Source organism: Rhincodon typus, chromosome 2, assembly GCF_021869965.1.
Source record: "Rhincodon typus isolate 14 chromosome 2, sRhiTyp1.1, whole genome shotgun sequence".
NCBI lineage: Eukaryota > Metazoa > Chordata > Chondrichthyes > Orectolobiformes > Rhincodontidae > Rhincodon > Rhincodon typus.
Window position 1 is genome coordinate 60,294,470 of NC_063333.1, and position 21,287 is coordinate 60,315,756.

Consider the following 21,287-nt stretch of genomic DNA (forward strand, 5'->3'; position numbering starts at 1 on the left):
AAGGGTCTAGGCCCGAAACGTCAGCCTCTCTGCTCCTATGATGCTGCTTGGCCTGCTGTGTTCATCCAGCCCTGCACCTTGTTGTCTCGGATTCTCCAGCATCTGCAGTTCCTACTATCTCAGAAATGAACTATGCACAGATAGAGGAAGGAGCTCTTGGAATCAGTTTTGGCATTATGTGATTCCATCGATGCCTGTATGCCTGGAATTTACCCAACTAACAGACCACAGATCATTTACCCCAATATTTGGCCCTTTTACAGAGATACCTTCTCTAGCTCTGAGCCATATGCAGAAGTGCACATTGTTGCTATCAGCTTACACTTATACAATTACATATCAGCAAACTAACTTTCATGGGAATGCTGATGGACTCTGTAGATTAGCTTTGCCAATGAGTCTATATGAGTCGACTACAAATATTCCTTATATAGACATTTTCTACTTTGAACAAATAGAGGACACTCTGGTAACGGAAGGACAAGTTAAGAAGTACACAAGAAATGATCCACAGAGAATGAGAAAGAGAGACATTCTTCATTTGCAGGCATTGCGGACATCTGAGTGTAACTTCTTTCCAGTTCTGTAATATACTATAACTTAAACACGTCACAAGGCAACTTTTCTTGTTCACTGTTGGGATGTGGGTATCATTGGCACTGCCAGACCCTAGTTGCTCTCGAGCAGGTGGTGATGAGCTACCTTCTTGAGCCGCTGCAGTCCATGTGCTGTATGTCGACCCACAATGCCTTTAAGGAGGGCATTCCAGGATTTTGACCCAGAAACAGTGAAGGAACAGTGATATATTTCCAAGTCAGGATGGTGAATGGCTTAGTTGGGAACTTGCAGGTGGTGATTTGCCCATCTATCTGCTTCCTTTGTCCTTCTAGGTGGAAGTGGTTATGGATTTGGTAGGTGGGGATCTTTGGTGAATTTCTGCCATACATCTTGTAGATTATACACATTGCTGCTACTATGTATCAATGGTGGAGGGAGTGGATGCTTGAGGATGTTGTTTTAGTCAAGTGGGCTGCTTTGTTCTGGATGTTGCCAAGCATCTTCAGTGTTATCGGAGCTGCACTCATGCATTCCATTCCACTCCTGACTTGCGGCTGGTGAACAAACATTGGAGAGTCAGCAAGTGAGTCACTCGCCATAGTATTTCTAGCCTCTGACATGTTCTTGTAGCCACTGTATGTTATATGGTGAGTCCAGTTGTGTTTCTGGTCAATGATAACCATTAGGATGTTGAAAGTCGAGGATTCAGTGATGGCATAGCCATTGAATGTTATGGATCAGTGGTTAGATTTGCCTCTTATTGGAGATAGTCATTGCCTGGTATTTGTGTGACATGGATGTCACTTTCTACTTTTCAACCCAAGTTTGAATATTGTCTAGGGTTGTTGCATTTGATCATAGACTGCTTCTATGGTGCAAAAGTTCTCTGAAATGTATCAAACACATCTTCTCCAAAAACACACATGACCTTGTGAAATCAACAGGTGAACTCCATGCAGTTCCACTATTGACCTTGCCAAAATAAAGGACCCAGCACATTGTTGCAACACAGTAATTGCCAATCTTCCATTTTCCCAGTTTATATTTCACAAAATATGTGTATTCTTTATAATTGTCGAAGCTGCATCAGATAGACAAAAAAAGAAAGCTGTTCCCACTCATTAATGGTCTGCAATGACAGGATTGAGATTTATAGTATTAGAACAGGTTGCCTTTGCCCATGTTGCTACTGGAAACAATTCAATGATTTATGGAAATTACATGCATGAAGGACCAAGTATGTATATAAGTTTGCTGGCAATACAAAGTTAGTTGGGAAAGAAAGTAAGCTGTCTGGATGACACAAATAAGATTCAAAGGGATATGAAATCGAGTGAGTTAAGTGAATGAGCAGGAACATGGAGAGTCCAATACACTGCAGGGGAAAAAGCAAGTTATCCAGTTGAAAATTAAAACAAAAGTTAATTGCAAATTTGTTAACTCGTAAAATATGTTTATTTTCTGCATCTATGTTTGAAATGTTTAACCCATTTACAATGCAATATGTTTTTGTCATGCTACTTAATTGTGTTTTTATAATGGTTAGCCTGTTGAAGGGATCTTTCCTTGTTCACTAACTATAGGTTTACTTAATGCACTGTGAAATAACTTTTTATTGTGGGACAGTACAGTAAAAGAAACTTACAATTTCCTGAAAATCAGTTTTTTTTGTTGTTTTTATGAATATCTGAAAAGGCATTTAAACCCTAGTGACTCATGATGTAGATACAGTACCAACAGTTAGGAAGTTAAGAAAAATCAATGAGGCCAGATACACAGGAGACAGGTGAAGAAACTACTGCGAGAAAGGAAGTAATCAACCTGGGCAGGAATGACCACCACCTCACAGATGCAAGCACAAAGGAATACAGATAGAGACAGAAAGAGGAATGCACCAAATTCTTTGGAGGAGAAGGATAAAATCCCTGTTTAGCTAGGTCAGATTTTCTGTTTCTTTATTGTCGTCATGAGATATGGGCACTGCAGGCAAGACCAGCATTTGTTTCCGGATCCGTTGTCCTTAGACTGAGTGGTTTGTCAAGCCATGTCACAGGGCAGTTAAGAGTCAACTGTGTTGTTGTGAGCTTAGAATCACATGTGGGCCAGACTGGATAAGGATGGCAGATTTCCTTCCCTAAGAAAAAATCAGAGTTAACGTTTCAGTTCCGGTGACCCTTCCTCAGAACTAGTTCTTTATCCTATTGGCAATGTGTTGTCGAGGACACATAGTCAATTTTGAAGTTAGTGGGCTGTCGTCAACTTCTGTGCTGGGGCTGCACTATACCACCTACCAAACCCCATAATCCACCCCACCCCAATTCAGGCCTATGACATGGTTAGCTAATGTGAAATGCTTTATAAAGTTTATCCATGTCCTCATGTTTCTGGCATTTAACCTGCCAGCATAAAAGTCTCAGCTATTGAGCAAACACCACATCCCCAGCTAGAGAAACATATTGCAAAAGCCAATTATGTCAGTGAATTTAAAAGAAATAAAATCAGGTATTATAAAGCTGCTAAAAAGATTAATGAATGGGGCTAGAGCCATGCAATGAAAATGTATGGGTAAAATTGCTAATGCAGCTCTAAAGTTCTACAGCTCTTCAGAGGCCAACGAAGATTTCAATTAATATATGAGAGTCAGGCTTTAGGGGCCAAGCTTCTGCAAACGTATTATGATCAGTGTCAATCCTTCACTTGTGCTCATTGATTAATGTTAATTCAAAACCACATACAACTAGAAAAAACTGTTTTGTATTTACTTGTAAAAGGTAAAATCAGTTTGTGTGCAGTTACATCACAATTTCTGAAGCAAACCACAAGCAAATAATTATTATATTTACAAAATCTTAGAAAATTTGTCCTGTTATCAATACAAATCAAGCTACAGACGTATAACCTGCAGGGAAATCAAAGAAAATGTATGTGTAGTCTTGGCATTGAAAGTAATTGTAGCCTACAACCTTCTCCACTAAGTCCACAACAGTGGGACAAAGTCAAAGATGTTGCACTAAACATGTAATAGTGTTTGGGTTAGAGTTAACATGCACTCATCACCATTTTCACACTAATGAATACCAAGAGATGTCAATATCAGGCTTCGAAAAGAATCAACATGTTTATATTGGCTCATACAGTGCATTTGGGAGCTCAATTTGAAATTGATTGATTTTCCATAGATTTTCCAAACGGTCAAGAAAATTGGCAGCAAAACACAAACAGGAACCGCTAGTTCAGAAGTTAAATGAGTTTTTTAGCACTTTTATGGGCCTGAAGGAACAGCTAAAGTCCAATAATTTAAGAATTCGCCCACCAACCCCATGCCTTTTGAATGCTGGCTCAGCATAATTTCTTGCTTTTGTGTGTAATCCTTCTGTTTATAGAACTCAGGAACAAATAGTTCCTACTATCTCTCAGTACACCTTATTGATGATTTCTCATTCTGCCAGCTGTCTTCAATGATTTGTGTATAAAAGTGAAAATTTTTCTCTGTGAGAAAGAAATTTTCTTGATCTTTGTTTTAAATGGGCAACCCTATACCGTCCCCTAGTTCAAGACCCTGTCACAAGAAACAATCCCTTTCACAGGCACCCTGTCAAGACCCCTCAGAACCCTGTATGTTTCAATCAATTTGCCTATTACTGTTCTAAACTCAAGTTTGGAAGAGTGAGGGGTTATTTGATTAAACTATTTACTGTCCTGAATGGTCTTGACAAGGTGGATAACACTCTGGGAGCCAATCTTCTATCCATGGCAGTATGTCATCCCTTACAATATGACCTTTTATTTTCAGCTACAATCTTTGATGTTGCTCTGTCACAACCCATCTGCAAATCCAAGTACAGTATTTCCACATTCCTCTTATCTACAACACATTATTTCTCAAAGTCCTCCAAGGAATTGATTGATTGTGATTCCCCTTTCATAAACCATATTGACTGATTACCTCAGGCTTCTCTAAGTGTCTAACTTTAACATCTTTGATAATAATTTTTAGCATTGACTCTATGATGGATGTTAACCTAACTGCCCTATAGTTTCCTGCTTTCTGTCTCCTTTTTGGAATAAAGGAGTATATTCTTTGTAATCTATGCTCTGCTGATGTCCTACTAAAGCCTATCACTGTCCTGTCACAGTTCCAAGTTTTGTCATCTCCAGTTGCTGGAGTTGTGCCCTGAATGTTCAAGACTCGATGAGAAATAGATGATAATTAAAGTCAATGGCCCTAATATTGACCTTTGGGGAGCCTCACTGTATGCCATCATCCAATCCAAATAACAACTATCAACCATTTTTCCGACCTCGTGGGCAACTTTGTATCTATACTGCCAATGCTCCATTTCTCCCGTGGGCATTAACTTTGCTGACAAGCCTGCCATACAGCATTTTACCAAACACCTTTCAGATGTTCAAGTACACCATAGATGGCACGTGGAAAAAAAATCACTCAGCTAGTGATTAGGATCTGGAATGCACTAATTGAGAGTATAGCAAAGGTAGAGTCAGTCACAGCTATTAAAAGAGACTTGGATCATTGTAAAAGAGAAAAGAAATGTAGGGCTGTAAGGAAAGAGCAGGGGATTGGCATTAATGGAGTTTGCTGTTTAGAGAGCTGGCATGGACATGGTAGGTGGAATGCCAATCTTATATACCATACCCATTCGATTATTCAAGTTGAAGTTGGTGTATGATCACAGTGAAGGCCTCAATCAAATGAACATCCTTTATCCTGCTGGCTGCCACATGTTCTTCATCTTGAAACAACTCTCTTATCCACCTGCATTTGACTGTGTAAACCTGGTAATAACATGACAAGGATTATCTTTTTTAAGTTGGGAACCTATACACATGTGTGCATCAGGTTTAGCTTGAGCGTCATGTGCTCTTTATAATGACAAGAGATCCTTCGCATTGTCAAGCAATATTTCTGCAGTATACGATCTGGAGGACCCCTGCATTACTCAACTGAGTAGGTATCAGTCTCTGTGATAGCATAACGTACTCTCCACAATCTGACCATTGTGAGTAACAGTCCTTATCATAATATACCAGTAGAAAAGCTGAAGAGCAGTAGTGTGATGATGAGGAGGAGGAGCAAGAGGAAGTGGAGGAACAGGAAGGGAGGCAACAACATGAATTTCTGAAGAAGAGTCCCGACCTGAACGTCAACTTTCCTGCTCCTCTGATGCTGCCTGGCCTGCTGTGTTCCTCCAGCTCCACATGGTGTTATCACTCCTTTCTGTGTTGGCTCTCTGTGGTCAGTCTGTCTATGGGTGATACCAGCAAATTCAACCACAATCTCCTCAATCTCCTCACAGTCCCACAATTCTTACATTTCCTCAATAATTGACCATCACAAAATTAAAACCAACAGAAAATATTGAATCAAATCCAATTTTTCCAATACAATAATTAAATAATGCATAAATAGCTAACAAACCACCATGCACTTTCCTTTATTGCATTTCTTCAATGTGTCTTTTCCCCTGTAATGTCCAGAGACTGCATTTTTAAATGGCACAATTTCTCTTCAAGCCCACAGACATTTTATTAGCAAGAAAAGGCTTAAAACTTAATGAGTTACAAAGCAATTTTAGAAAACATGCAATATCTGTCAATTAGTCTAGGTTGACTGTAAGTTGATCAGATCTTATCTGCCAATGACCACTCCATTAGCCAGCGAGACTTTCTTGATGGTCTTTCTGATAACATTGTCCCTATAAGGGTGTTTAGCCTTTCTTTTATCCTTTGGCGACATAGCAACTGTGCTCATGTCAATTCCTCAGCACCACACTACCTTGATTGTTTTCTATGATATGTATAGATTGGTCTACATTGAAACAAACTTTGGTAGTTATTCCTCCCCATTTTTTGTCCAGCAAGTTTAACCACTGGATCTTTGATGTAGTCACATTTAGTTTCTTTCAAAATTTGACTCTCCCACAGGTAATGAGACTGCCTATGTTGTGAGTATCAAAGTTGACTTGAGAAAACGTACAGTTGAAAAGTTGAAAACTTGTTTTCCAAGCCACAACTTGCCCATGTAGGTGTAATTCCTACACCTACCCTAGCACTTCCTTTTCTTTCTTTATTCATTCATAGGATGAGGGCATCACTGACGAGGCCAGTATTTATTGCCCATCCCTAATTGCCCAAATGGCAGTTCAGAGTCAACCACATTACTGTGGGTCTGGAGTCACATGTAGGCCAGACCAAGTAAGGATGGCAGTTTTCTTCCCTAAAGAACATTAGTGAACCAGATGGGTTTTTCCAAAAATTGGCAATGGATTCATGGTCATTATTAGACTCTTACTTCCAGATATTTATTGAATTCAAATTCCACCATCTGCTGTGGTGGGATTCAAACCCAGGTTCCCAGAACATTAGCTGGGTCTCAGGATTAACAGTCCAACGATAATACCACTAGGCCATTGCCTCCCCCTGCTCCTACATGGTGCATCCCCAGTGGATGGAAAATGGGTGGTAAAAAGGTGCAAACCATCAAATCAGAAAATTGTGGATGGTCTTGGGGGACAACGTCAAGCAGTTTTGGGCCATAATACCTGGCTACCATCAGTACCATTTCAGCCCGGGTTCCAGATGTCCAACTGCTGCTGGTTTCATGAGAGCATAGGCACTGCAGAGTGGACAAGAAGAAATGGTATCATCTTAAGGGTGACATTACAACAACTTCTGCTGATCTAAAAGAGAACAGATTAATGGGTTGCTGTTCCACAGTACAGGCCCTCAAATTCAAATTGCATCTTGATGTCACTTGCACCAGTCACTATCTGCCATGCTTTTCAAGAGGTACTGCCTGCCTTTAGGTATGTAGAACTTGGAAAGGTACAGCACAGCACAGGAACAGGCCCATTGACCAACCATGTCTGTACCAACCATGATACAATTTTAAATTAATCCCATCTGTCTGCACACAGTCAATATGCCTCAATTCCCTGCCTGTTCATATGTCTGTCTAAATGCATCTTAGATGTTGCTATTGTATCTGCTTCTACCGCCTTCCCTGGAAGTGTGTTTGAGCACTTACCACCCTGTGTGTAAAAACCTTTCCTTGCACATCTCCTTTAAACTCTCCCTCTCTCACGTTAAACCTATGCCCCCTAGTATTTGACACTTCCACTCTGGAGAAAGCTCTCTGACTAGTCATCTTATCCATGTGTCTGATAATTTTTATATACTCCTATCAGGTTGCTCCTCAGCCTCCAACAAGCAAGCGAAAACATTCTACGTTTGGCTAACCTCTCCTTACAGCTAATACACTCCAATCCAGGCAACATCCTGGTAAACCTCTTTTGCACTGTCTTCAAAGCCTTCACATTCTTCCTATAGTGTGGTAACCAGAACTGCACACAATACTCCAAATATGGTGCAAATAAAGTTTTATACAGCTGAAACATGACTTGCCAACTTTTATATTCAATGACCCCATCAATAAAGGCAAGCATGCCATACCATCTTCTTTACCACCTTATCCACTTGTGTTGCCACTTTCAGGGAACTATGGGCTTGCACGCCAAGATCCCTCTATATATCAATGCTCCTAAGGGCCCTGCCATTTGCTGTATATTTTTCTCTTGCATGTGACTTTACACTTGTCCATATTAAACTTCATCTACCATTCTTCTGCCCAACTTTCCAATTGAGTTACATCCTGCCGTATTCTTTGACAACTTTCTTCGCCATCCACAACTCCACTAATTTTCATAGCCATTTTGTGATATTAGGCTCCTTACAGCCAATGAATAATGTGGGTAATGCTGAACGCAAAGTTTGATCATGGAAATCAGAAGGTAGACGTTTTTTAACACACTCCCTGAAGCATAGTAGATAGTTACATGTTAAACATTTACTGTGATCACTGCACCAGTTTTCAGGGTTTATCAAATTTAATCTCTTAAGGTGCAGGATATTGAAATAAATTCACTACTTGAAACTAAGAGTCATTCTTTGACTTGTTTATTGACTTAAAAATTGACAGGGGAAAAATAAGAATGCAATTTAAATAACTTACAGCATTTTTATTTGAAAAGAACACAACCACAGCATGTAAATGCTGCGTGGTCTAACTGGTGAGTCAGTTACAGCCGGGTAGGAACAGTTTGGGCCATGTTGATCATTTCATTATACACTTGAGGATTAATGTCAATCTCAAATATCTGTGTTTTGCTCAAAACTAAGTTTAAACTTTCATTCAACCTACTTAACCTCAGTCCTCTAAAATAAAGCTTATAGCAAATGAAGATTTTCTCTGTAAGAGAACCAAATCATAATAGAATCATAAATCTGTTAAAGAGAGCATTTACAATGTTGTTTTCTGTATATTTTAATTAAGGGATTTTTTTTCCCTGGAATTCAAGTTTTCTTTCAATAGCATATAAACAGTGGTTTATATCTCTATAGGCTAATTTTCCTTAAAAAATTGGTTTAGCAAGACTTGCAATTTACATGACTGTTATTCCATATTGTTATTACATCTGATCCTGACAGTGTGAGCGATGCTTCAGAATCGAGTATGTTTATATTAATGACAGTGGGTTTATTAATTCTTTTCTGTGCAAACAATATTGTGAATTAAAGAGGAATAATATAACAACTGAACTATTACAATAACTTTAACATAAATAAAGTTTTAAGCTAAAAAAATGAATTTTGCAAAAATTATGGGAGAAAATCTTGACAAATGGATTTACTCTGTGCCATCTGACTGTCAGAAAGGATTTTTTATGTGAACCAACACATTAATATTTTCCTTATAATGCTTAATATGCCTGAATGATGTCTTGCTCTTTGCTGTTTTAATTGGCATTTTTTTCACAGGATTTGCTGTCTATCCCTAATTGCTGAGGGGGCAATTCAGAGTCAAGCAGTGGATCTGGAGTTACCTGTAGACCAGACCAGGTAAGGCCAGTAGATTTCCTTCCCTAAAGGATATTAGTGAACCAGATGGGTTTTTGCTGACAATCAGCAACAGAATCATGGTTATCATTAGATGCTTAATTCCAGGTTTGTATCGAATTCAAATTCCACTACCCACCCTGATGGGATTTGAACCTGGGTCCCCAGAAAATTACCTGGGTCTCTGGAATAGTAGGCTGATGATAATACCCCAGGCCATCAACTCTCCCAAAATCTTTGATATCATTTTGTAAGATGGCAAACACATGTTTAAAAGTTGGAAAACAATGTAGTACCTTTATTCATAAAAGCCTTATTTTAAACAACAAACTTTGGACTCCTGGATGTGTACCAATTTCCAAAGATTTAAAAATTATCCCATGTTTCTCATTCAGTTGAGCCTGGCTTCCTTAAATATGACAATGGTCTACCTACAAGTCTAAAAATGTCCAGGCTGAAGAAATAGCTATATTTTTATTTAAATAAAAGGATTGTTCTTATCTAGCATGAACTTTGTATGATTATGTCAGTAGACTAGAAATTGGTATTTACAAATTTATTTCCTAAATGTTTTTGAGAGAGGAAAGACCTTCTTAAAGTTTATCTTTTTAACTGAGCCTTCATCTCCTCTTATGTCACTATGGTCCCTGTAAAGTTTGTTGGGCATTTGTTACATGAAAGATAATATATAAATATAATTTATGAAGTATGACATAGAAAGATCTTTTTATTAAGATGTTAATTTTGACTGGAAAGGAACGGTTGTGCTGGGAATTGCTAATGCTCAGTTTGTCGTAGTCTGCATGTGGGTTTTGGTATAATTATTATTGATGCTGATATAAAGGGAGCTCCAAGAATATTATTTTTCCATTTAACTTTTATTTTAATCAGAGGCCTATCATAGCATGTGTTAGCATTCCAACATATGCAGACTTACACCTCGAGTAATTGCTGACTTGGCACTCAAATAAATGGTTACGATTTAGAATTGGACTGCATGGGCCCAAATAAATCTCATTTCCCTGAGTACTGCTTTGTCTGTCTTCAGCTGGGATCATTGAATCATTTTATCCTTGGGAATATGGAAAGGCGATGGAAGCAAGTCAATGCATCTCAGAATTGAATGATAACCTGATTGTAAACTTCAGTTTAGCCCATGCACAGGTTTCTCACTGGAATTATCTTCGGTCTTCTCTAGGGATTCAGACTGATATTCCTCCACCTACCCTTTATAAGCATTTATGGAGTTACCAGATTCTGTTAGAACACGTTAGAGAAGAAGAAAATACAGAAATTGTCATTGAAATAATAATTAATGCTCTGGGCAAACAGGTTCAAATCTCACAGAATTTAAATTCAGTGAACTAAAAAATGTGGAATTGAAAATGCTAGTCTCAGTGATGGTGATTATGAAACTATCACCAATTGCTGTGAAAAACTATGTGGCTCACAAATGTCTCTTAGGAAGGAAATCTTCCAACCTTGTCTTGCCTATGTATGACTTCACAACTACAGCAATGTAGTTGACTCTTGTGCTTCAGTAATCATCTAGTAAACCATTCATTCAAGTGCAATGAGTGGTGGGGAATAATTGCTACCTGCTAGTAACAGATTCAATGAAAGTATTGAAAAAAATGAGATTGGGTGTTGCTTGGAAATCTGGTTTAGCATGGACTATGACACTGCAGATTTCCACAAACTGTTGAGCATGTATTTATACGGTAGTGAGCTTTATGTTGGCACAAAGATGACTGACTTTGAAGAACTTTCCACTCAGTTGCTTTACTCTCACCAGAAGGCAGTTGATCTTCAAAGAGTTAAAAAGGCTGAAATGTGAATAAGTAAATTATAAATAGTATAAGGGCTGTTGCGCAGTGTTGCTTGATCATGGCTTGGAATTTGAAGACTCAAATTCAGGTGTTCTACACAATACAATTGTAGTTGAAACCAATTGCAGGTGAATTTCTGGGAAATTCAAATCAAAACCTATAGATCCTTGCAATCAAATGCTTTGGTCAGGTCAGTGAATTCAATGATGAGATCCTGGTGCTGTTCAGCAGAAGTTCCTCTGGGAAGGCTAGATTCAGACTGTGTCAATGGAAGGATTCGCTCAGATGAAGCAACAGGCAATTCGGGAGAAAATGTGTTGGGATTTTCTACCCTATGGTACAAAGGAAAAAAAATGTAGATCATTTCCATAGCATGATTTATCTCCTGAGTTGAAGCTGGTTACAATAGTTGCATTGCTAAAGTTGATTTTGGTGGTGGGGAGGAAGAGTTCTTTTGCATCCTTAATATGTCAGATGTGTGTGTAGAATGATGTGAGTAAATGTCCATCAGCTTTGAAGACCTCAGCTGGACTACCATTTACAGTGTAAGGTTTTCAGATTGTATCTTGCTGCAGCTCTCCTATTGATGGTCATTCACCGATTGACTGTAATCCAGAATAATGGTTGACGGACTGGAGAGCATCAGCTGCCTCTCTGGATTTACGATTGAGGAGTTGTTGAAAGCTTTTTTTTCCAGCAAAGTCCAGAAATGCCAGGTCAATGCACATCTCTTCATGACTAATTGTCCCATTTGCTGTCATGCTGGCCTTAATGTGAGATGCCAAACCAACCAACAAAATAAAACAAAGGATTTAATTCAATGAAAAAAATACCATTTATGGATTGTATTGACACTGCTCAGAAGAGAGATTTTTGTCCATTAGGACTTGGTCTATTGATCACTCTGCCAGTTTCAAAAGAGCTTTGTATGCCATGGTAGTCTGCATGCTATTGGAATTTCTCTTCCCACCACATGTCCTTTACCTTCCACCTTTAGTTTTTTTTCGATAGCCGCAATTGTTGTAACGCTGACGTTTTGACTTGCACATTCGAGTTCTTCAAACAAACAATGAAAACTGCTTTTATTCTAAGAGATCACCTGCCAACATGCAAATTAGAAGCAAGAATAGACCAATCAGCCCACGGAGCCCATGGAACTCACTCTGGCATTCAATAAGATCATGGCTGATCCAACAGTAATCCAATTCAAATCTACCTCATGACCTTTTAACACAATGCTTTTCAAGAATCTATCTATCTATGCCTTAAAAGAAAATGCAAGGACTCTGTCTCCATCATTTTTTTGTGGAAGAGAATTGCAAAGATTTATGATCCTCTTTGAGAAACAATTTCTCCTCACCTCTGCCTTAAATAGGCAACCACTTCTTTTGAAACAGTGACCCCCTAGTTACAGATTATCCCACAATGGGAAATATACATTGCACATGCACACAGTCAAGACCCCTCAGGAATTTAAATATTTCAATCAAATTGCTTCTTAATTCATGCAAACCTAATTGGTCCCAATTTTCCTCAGAAGACAACACATCCTTTCTAGGAACTAGTGAAACCATAGAATTTACAGTACAGAGGGAGGCCATTAATCCATGAGTCTGTATGGGCTCCTGAAAGAACAATCCAGATAGTCCCATTCACCAGCTCTATTTCAGTAGCCCTCTAAATTCATCATTTTCAAATATATATCCAGCTCGCTCTTGAAACCTCATATGGAATCTGCCTTCACCACTCTCCCAGACAAGGCATTCGAAATCCTAACAACTCTCTGAGTAAAGAAGTTTCTCTTCATCTCAATCCTAGCTCTCTTGCTGACAATATTGAAGTTGTGGCCCTTAGTTACTGACATACCAACTCGTGGAAACAGAATATTCTTCTTTACCCTGTCAAAATTGTTCATAATTATGAACACCTCAATAAGGTCACCTTCTCTGCTCCAAGGGTAAATCAGCATCACTTTGTGCAGATCATGTCCTACTAACTTGATTGAATTTTTCAAGGTGGTGATGGAGGTGTTCGATGAGGGTAGAGCAGTGGATGTTGTCTACAGAGATTTTATTAAGGCTTTCGACAAGGTCTATCATGGCAAGTTCATCCAAAGGATTTAGGTGCAGGGGGTCTACGGTGTCTTGGCCACATGGATTCAGAATTGTTTTGTCCATGGAAGGCAGAGGGTAATAGTGGAAGGGTGTGTTTCTAGCTGGAGGTCCGTGACTAGGAGTGTTCCTCAGGGATCTGTACTGGGAGCTCTGCTGTTTGTGATATATATAAATGACTTGGATGAAAATATAGGTGGGTGGGTAGCAAGTTTACAGGCGACAGAAAGATCAGTTGAGTTGTGGATAGTGTAGAAGGTTGCCAAAGGATACAGCGGGATATAGGTCAGTTGCAGATATGGGCAGAGAAATTGCAGATGGAGTTTAATCCATGTAAGTGTGAGATGCTGCACTTTGGAAGATCAACTGTTAAAGGAAAAGTATACAGTTAATGGAAGGATCCTGAAGAGCATTGATGTGGACGAAACTTAGGGTTCAAGTCCTTAGCTCCCTGAACATGGCCATACAAGTAGATAGGATGGTAAAGGAGGCATATGGAATCCTTGCTTTTATTGGTTGGTGAATTGAATACAAGAGTCAGGATGTTATGTTGCAGCTTTGAAAGACTTTGGTTAGGCCAGACTTAGAATATTGCATTCAATTCTGGTCACCATATTGTGGAGGCTTTTGAAAGGGTGCAGACAAGGTTTACCAGGACACTACCTTGATTAGAGGGTATGAGCTATAAGGAGAGGATACCAAAATGTGAGTTGGTTTCTCTGGAGTGGCAGAGGCTGAGGGGAGACTTGATAGAAGCCTACAAAATTATGAGATGCATAGATAGAATTGACAGTCAGAATCTTTTTCCCAGAGTTAAAATGGCTAAAACGAGGGGGCATATGTTTAAGATGAGAGGGGGAAAGTTCAAGGGAGATGTGAGGGGCAAGTTTTTTACACAGAGAGTGGTAGGAGTCTGGAACACACTGCCAGGGGTGGTGGTGGAGGCAGATATGATAGCTGCATGGATTTGGAAGGATTGGAGGGATATGCACCAAGGGCAGGCAAAAAGGATTAGTTTGATTTGGCATCATGGTCAGCACAAAACCATGGGCCGAAGGGCCCATTGCAATGCTGTACTGTTCTATGTTCTGTTAAAAAAAGCCCAATTTCTCTATATTTTCCTTGTGTCTAAAATTTCTCATTCTTGGTATCATTCTAGTCACACTTCTCTGAATTGCTTACGAAGCATTTTTAAAAATTCATTCACAGGATCTGAACATCACTGGCTGGGCTATAGGGTCATGGAGTCATAGAGATGTACAGCATGGAAACAGACCCTTTGGTCCAACTTGTCCATGCCGCTAACCTAAATTAATCTAGTCCCATTTGCCAGCATTTGGCCCATATCCCTCTAAACCCTTCCCATTCATGTACCCATCCAGATGCCTTTTAAATGTTGAAATTGGACCAGCGTCCACTACGTCCTCTGGCAGCTCAATACATACACACATCACCCTCTTGTGTGAAAATGTTTTTTCTTGACACTTGTCAGCCCAAACCTGGATAGTGTGTAGGTTTTGTTGTATTTGGACATGATCTCCTTTTATTATTTGAGGATTTATGAATGGCTCTGAAGTCTGTGCAATAATCAGCGAACATTCCCACTTCGGACTTTATGATGGAGGAAAGGTCATGCAGGGAGGGAAAGTCTTTGTTGCCACACTTGGTCAATTACACCCTTGATGTCAAGCATAATAACTCTCACCTCATCTGTTACATCCTTCCTTGTATAATTATAGAAGCTCTACTGTTTAGAAGTAGGCTATTCGGCCCATTGTGTCCACACCAACCCTCTGAAGAGCATCCCATCCAGACCCACCCCTTACCCTAGCCTTTAAACCCTGCATTTCCCATGGCTAATCCACTTAGTCTGCACATCCCTGGACACAATGGGCGATTTAGCATGTCCAATCCACCTAACCTGCACATCTTTGGACTGTGGGAGGAAACTGGAGCACCTGGAAGGAGCCCATGCAGACACAAGGAGAAAGCTCGAACTCCACACGGATAGGTGCCAGGGCTGGAATCAAACCCAGGTCGCTGGCGCTGTGAGCCACCAAGCTGCCCATACCATATAAGGAGGCTAATACTATAGGTTGTGCTCTGGATGTGGGTTCACTAATGCCTTGTATATTTGAAGGATAACTTCTTCACTTTTGCATTCAATTCTCCTCACAATAAACAAGAACATTCTATTAGCTTTCCTAAATACTTGCTGTACCTGCAGACTAAGCTTTTGTAATTCATGCACACTAATGCCTCTGCATCTTAGATCTCCACAACCTCTCATCATTTCAATAGTCTTCCTGCCTAAAAGGGACCATTTCCACATTATGCTCCATTTGCTAGGACTTTGCCTACCGAAATATCCTTTTGTGATGTCCTTATGTCTGGTTCAGAACTTACTTTTCTACTACGTTTGCGTCATTAATAAGCTTAGTAACCATACCTTTGGTTGATCCTTCCAAGTCATTCATTTTTTAAAAAAAAACTCATTCATAGAATGTGATTGTCATTGGTTAGGTCAGTATTTATTGCCTGTGACTAATAGCCCAGAGAGCAGTTAAGAGTCAAGCAGATCGCAATGTATCTGACATCACTTCTAGGGCAGACCAGGCAAAATATTCTTCACTAACGGACATTTTTATGACAATCAGCAGTGATTACATTGTTGACATTAGACTAACATTTTTTGTATTTCTAGATGTTTAAAAATTTGATTTCAGATATCATGATGGGTTTTGAACCCATATTGCCAGAACATTAGCCTGGCATTCTTGATTACAAGTCAAGTAACTTTATCCCTACACCACTATATATATCCTCAATATAAATTACAAGAAATTAGGGCAACTAGAAAATGGCACATTTTATGCCTAATTGCTGTTAGTTAGTAAATATTTTATTCATTGCCAATATGTTTCCCTATGCCATGAGCTTCTATTTTCTGTGAGAACATTTGAACACAATGAAAACCTTTTTACCATTCTGTGAGAAGCTTTTTACCTCAGCACATTCTTTCTTCAAATAACTTCAATAAATTGGTTGAGGATAATTTTGTTTTTATGAAACAATGTTGACTCTGCCTGATTGCTTTAACGTATTTAATAATAGCTTTTAGCATCTTCCCAGTGATAGTTAACTGAGCTTTTGTTTCCCAATTTCTGTCTCTCTCACTTTTTGAGTAAAAGAGTTATTCATGCTATTTTCCAGTCTAATGGAATCCTTTTTGAATCTAGGGAATTCTGGAAAATTAAAATGAATGCATCAACTATCTCACTAGTCATTTTGTTTAAAATCCAAGGGTTGGGACTCAAGCACTTGTTAACCTGAAGCTCCAATACTTTGCACAGTATCACTTACTTGGTGATTATGGACTTTTTGAGGTCCTCTCTTCCATTTCCCGATTTACAATTTTTTCTGAGGTATTACTTGAATCCTCTATTGTAAATAACAATGCCAAATACCCATTCAATTAATCTGCCGTTTCCCTACATTTCATTATCAATTACCCAAACTCACTTCCTATAGATCCAATACTCTTGTTATTAGCACTTTCTCCTTTAAAAAAACCTACACAAACTTGTACTATCTGTTTTTATATTTGTAGCTTTTTCTTGTACTCTAATGTTTCTTCCAGTCATTTTTTAATCACTCTTTCTTTGCTTTCCTTAATGTTTTGTCCAACCTTTTAACCTGTCCAACCTTTTAATCTTTGCATAATTATATGCTTTCTCTTTCAGTTAAATACAATCTTTGACATTTTAAGTTCATCACAAATAGTGGATCTTTCCTTTGGAAGTTTTTTTCTTGTCAGAATGTATCTATTCTATGTTTATGAAATATCCCCTTAAGTGTCTACCAGTGTCCATTATGACTGATCTTTTACCCAAATTTTACAGTTCACTCTCACTGGCTCTGCTTATATACTGTCATTACTGCCTTTATTTAAGTTTAAAACACTATCTTGGGGACCTTCTCTTTTCTCCCTCAAACTGAATGTAATAGAAATGTATTATGGAAGCATTATGGTCATTGTTACCTAAGTGTGCTTTAAATAGATGATCATTAATTATTATTATCTAATTCACAATACCAGGTCAAGTATAACCTGCCCTCTGGTTGGCACCAGAATGTACTATTTTGAGGACCTATCCTGAAAGCATTCTATGACTTGTCACCTCAGCTACTTTTGCCTATCTGATTTTTCTAGTCAATGTGTAGAATAAAATGCCCTATAATTATCACCGTAACTTTCTTACAATCTCCCATTATTTCTTCCTTGATACTCTTGCCTACCACATGGTTACAGTTAGGGTCTTGTACACCTCTGCTACAAGTGACTTCTTACCTTTAACATTTTTCATTTCCAACCAGCAATGTCTTCATTGATCCAATCCTGGTGATGATACAACAATCTGGCACAGTAGTCTGATCAAGATGACTTTATTTGATCTATTCTTGAACAGATTGAGGTAAATGAACATTTTCCAGCTTGGTCGTGATGTACATCTTAAAATTCCCCTCTTCTCTCTGGGATCTTTGGTGAGTTTCTGCAGTACATCTTGTAGTTAGTACACACTGCTGCTACTGAGTGTCAGTGGTGGAGGGAATGGATGCTTGTGTGTGTGATGCCAATCAAGTGATCTGCTTTCTCCTGGATGAGGTCAAGCTTCTTGAATATTGTTAGAGCTGCACTCATCTAGGCACTTATCCCACTCCTGATTTGTGCCTTGGAGATGGTGGACAAGAATTTGGGAGTCAGGAGGTGAATTATTGGCTGCAGTATTCCTTACTTCTGACCTGGTCTTGCGGCCATTGCATTTAAATGGTAAGTCCAGTTGAGTTTCTGTTCAATGGTCCTGGGGGTTCAGTGGTGGGAATGCTGCTGGTGGTTAGATTGTCTCTGCTTGGAGATGGTCATTTCCTGGCAATTCTTTGGTATGAAAAGTACTTGCCACCTTTTAGCCTAAATCTGGATACTGTTCAGGCCATGTTGCATTTGAACAGACTGCTTCAGTATCTGAGGATATCTGGCAAATGGTGCTGAACATTGTCCAATCATTAATGAATATTCTCACTTCTGACATTAAGATGGAGGGCAGGTCATTGATGAAGCAACTGAAGACGGTTAGACTAAGGATATTACCCTGAGGAATTATTGCAGTGATGTCCTGGAGCTGAGATGACTGACCTCTAACAACCGCAATCATTTTCCTATGTGCCAGGTATGACTCCAACCATCAAGAGTTGCTCCCTGATTCCCATTGATTCCAGTTTTGCTAGGGCTCCTTAATGCAACACTTGTTCACTGCAGCCTTGATGTCGAGGATGGTCACTTCCACCTCTCCTCTGGAATTTAGCTCTTTTGTCCATGTTTGAACCATGTATAGCAAGTTCTGGAGTACAAGTCTTCAGCATCATTGCTGGAATGTTGTCAGAACCCATAGCCTCTGCAGTACCCAATCCCTCCAACCATTTCTCGATAGCACATAGAGAGTAAATCAAACTGGCATCTGTGATAGGGAACTTTGTTTAATGTCTCATGCAAAAAATAGACATCCACATTACAGCATTCCCTCCTTAATATACTGGAGTGTCAGCTATGATTTGTGCCCCTAAAGACTAGAGTGGGACATGAATACAGGACTTAGTAATTCAGAAGTAAGAGTACCACCGAGAGTGAGCCATGGGCAAGCACCTTGTACTCCAACAAAATATTTACGAGGATGTGAAAGACTCATCTGCAACCATCATCCCATCATCAATTCTGTGGAAAGGTTTCCCCTCACCACACAGTTGGCCATAACATCTGTACGCCTTCTTTAATTTTAAGCATTCAGTCGGATTCTGGGACCATCTCCATTTTCAAGTGTCCTCTCCTGGTTAGGCTATTATCTGTCTAGCACTGTGGGCGCAACTAATGAGTATTTTGCAATCCTAAATTGATGAAGATTACTTCTTAATTGGCTGCCTTGCATAAGATTGTACCAGTTGATGCCCGCAGACCTAACTAAACATGGGACCTGCAATTGTTCTTGATGACTTAGAAGTTTTGATGCTGGTAAAATGCTCCTTATAATTTTTGAGAGATTTAAAAGAGAAAAATACTGTTATGGGCAAATGTACGTTAAGTTAGATTTCTTTTACCATAAATTTGAACTGCTCAATGCAGCTGTACAGAAACTTTGTTCACAGTATTAGGACATAAAAATGCAATCAAAAATAAAAATAGACAATATTTGAAATGCACATTTTCATCAGTATCTAGAAGGTACAAGGATGTATTTTGTTGGAATGTAAACCTTCTTCTCAGAACTGGGAGTAGTAGAGTGAGTAAGGATAAAGAATCTGTGCCTGTTCCATGATCCTGTATTCCTTTTGTATTGTGTTGGGGGATCAGCTAGACATTTCCATCATTCCCTCTATATTCTGAACCCAGAAATTAACATGAAAATATCTTGAACATGCAATGTGTTTTATTATTGGCTGCCTCATTAATCAAGCACTAATGGTCCACTGACCAAACAATTCTAAATTTGATCATAGCCTTTTGGTAGAAGACAGTAACTTGACCTTTATGCATTCATATAGTGGTAGCGTCATAGAGTCATACAGCATAGAAACAAAGCCATCAGTCCAAGTCATCCATGCTGACCAGGTTTCCCAAACTGAAGTAGTCCCATTTGCCTGCATTTGGCCAGTATCCCTCTAAACCTTTCCTATTCATGTACCTGTCCAAATGTTTTTCAAATGTTGTGACTGTACCTGCATCTATCACTTCCCTCTGGCAGTTCATTCCATATTCGAACAATCCTCTGTGTGAAAAAGTTAGCCCTCTCCAATTTAGTAATATCCTTACTATAGCAGGGCAACCAGACCTGTACAGAATGTTCAAAAAGTAGCTTCATCAATATCCTGTACGACCTCAAAATGACATCCCAACTCCTACACTCAATGGTCTGAGCAATGAAGGCAAGCATGCTAAACATATCTTAACCACTCTGTCTACCTGTGACACAACTTTCAAATACTATGTTCCTGAACCTCTTGTCAACAACACTACCCAGGGCCCTGCCATCAACTGTATAAGACCTGCTTTATCAAAATGCAATACCTGGCATTTATCCAAATTAAACACCATCTGCCAGTCCTCAGCCCATTGGCCCAATTGGTCAAGATGCCTTTGTAAACTTAGATAAACTTCTTCACTGTTGACTATACTACCAATTATAGTGTCATCTGCAAACTTACCAACCATGCCTCCTAAATTCTCATTCAAATTGTTTATATCAATGACAAGCAACAGTGGACCCAGCACTGATCCCTGTGGAACACCACTGGTCACAGGCCTCCAGTCCATCAAACAACCCTTCACCACCACCCTCTGTCTCATACCATCAAGCCAATTTTGTATCTAACTGACAAGCTCTTCCTGAATCCTTTGTAATCTACCTTTGCTAATCAGTATACCATGTGGAACTTTGTCAAAGGCTTTTCTAAAGTCCACATAGACAACATTTACCATTCTGCCCTCATCAATCCTTTTGGTCACATCTCAAAAAACTCAATCAAGTTTGTGAGACATGATTTCCCATGCACAAAACTATGCTGACTATCCCTAATCAGTCCTCCAAATGCATGTAAATCCCATCTCTCAGATTTTCCTCCTATACCTTGTCCACCGCTGATATCAGACTCACAGGTCTATAGGTTCCAGGCTTCTCCCTACAGCCTTTCTTGAATAAAGGCACAGCATTAGCCGCCCTCCAGTCCTCCGGCACCTCACCCATTGCTATAGATGATACAAATATCTCCACTAAGGGCCCCACAATTTCTTCCCTAACTTCCCACAACATCCTGGGATACACTT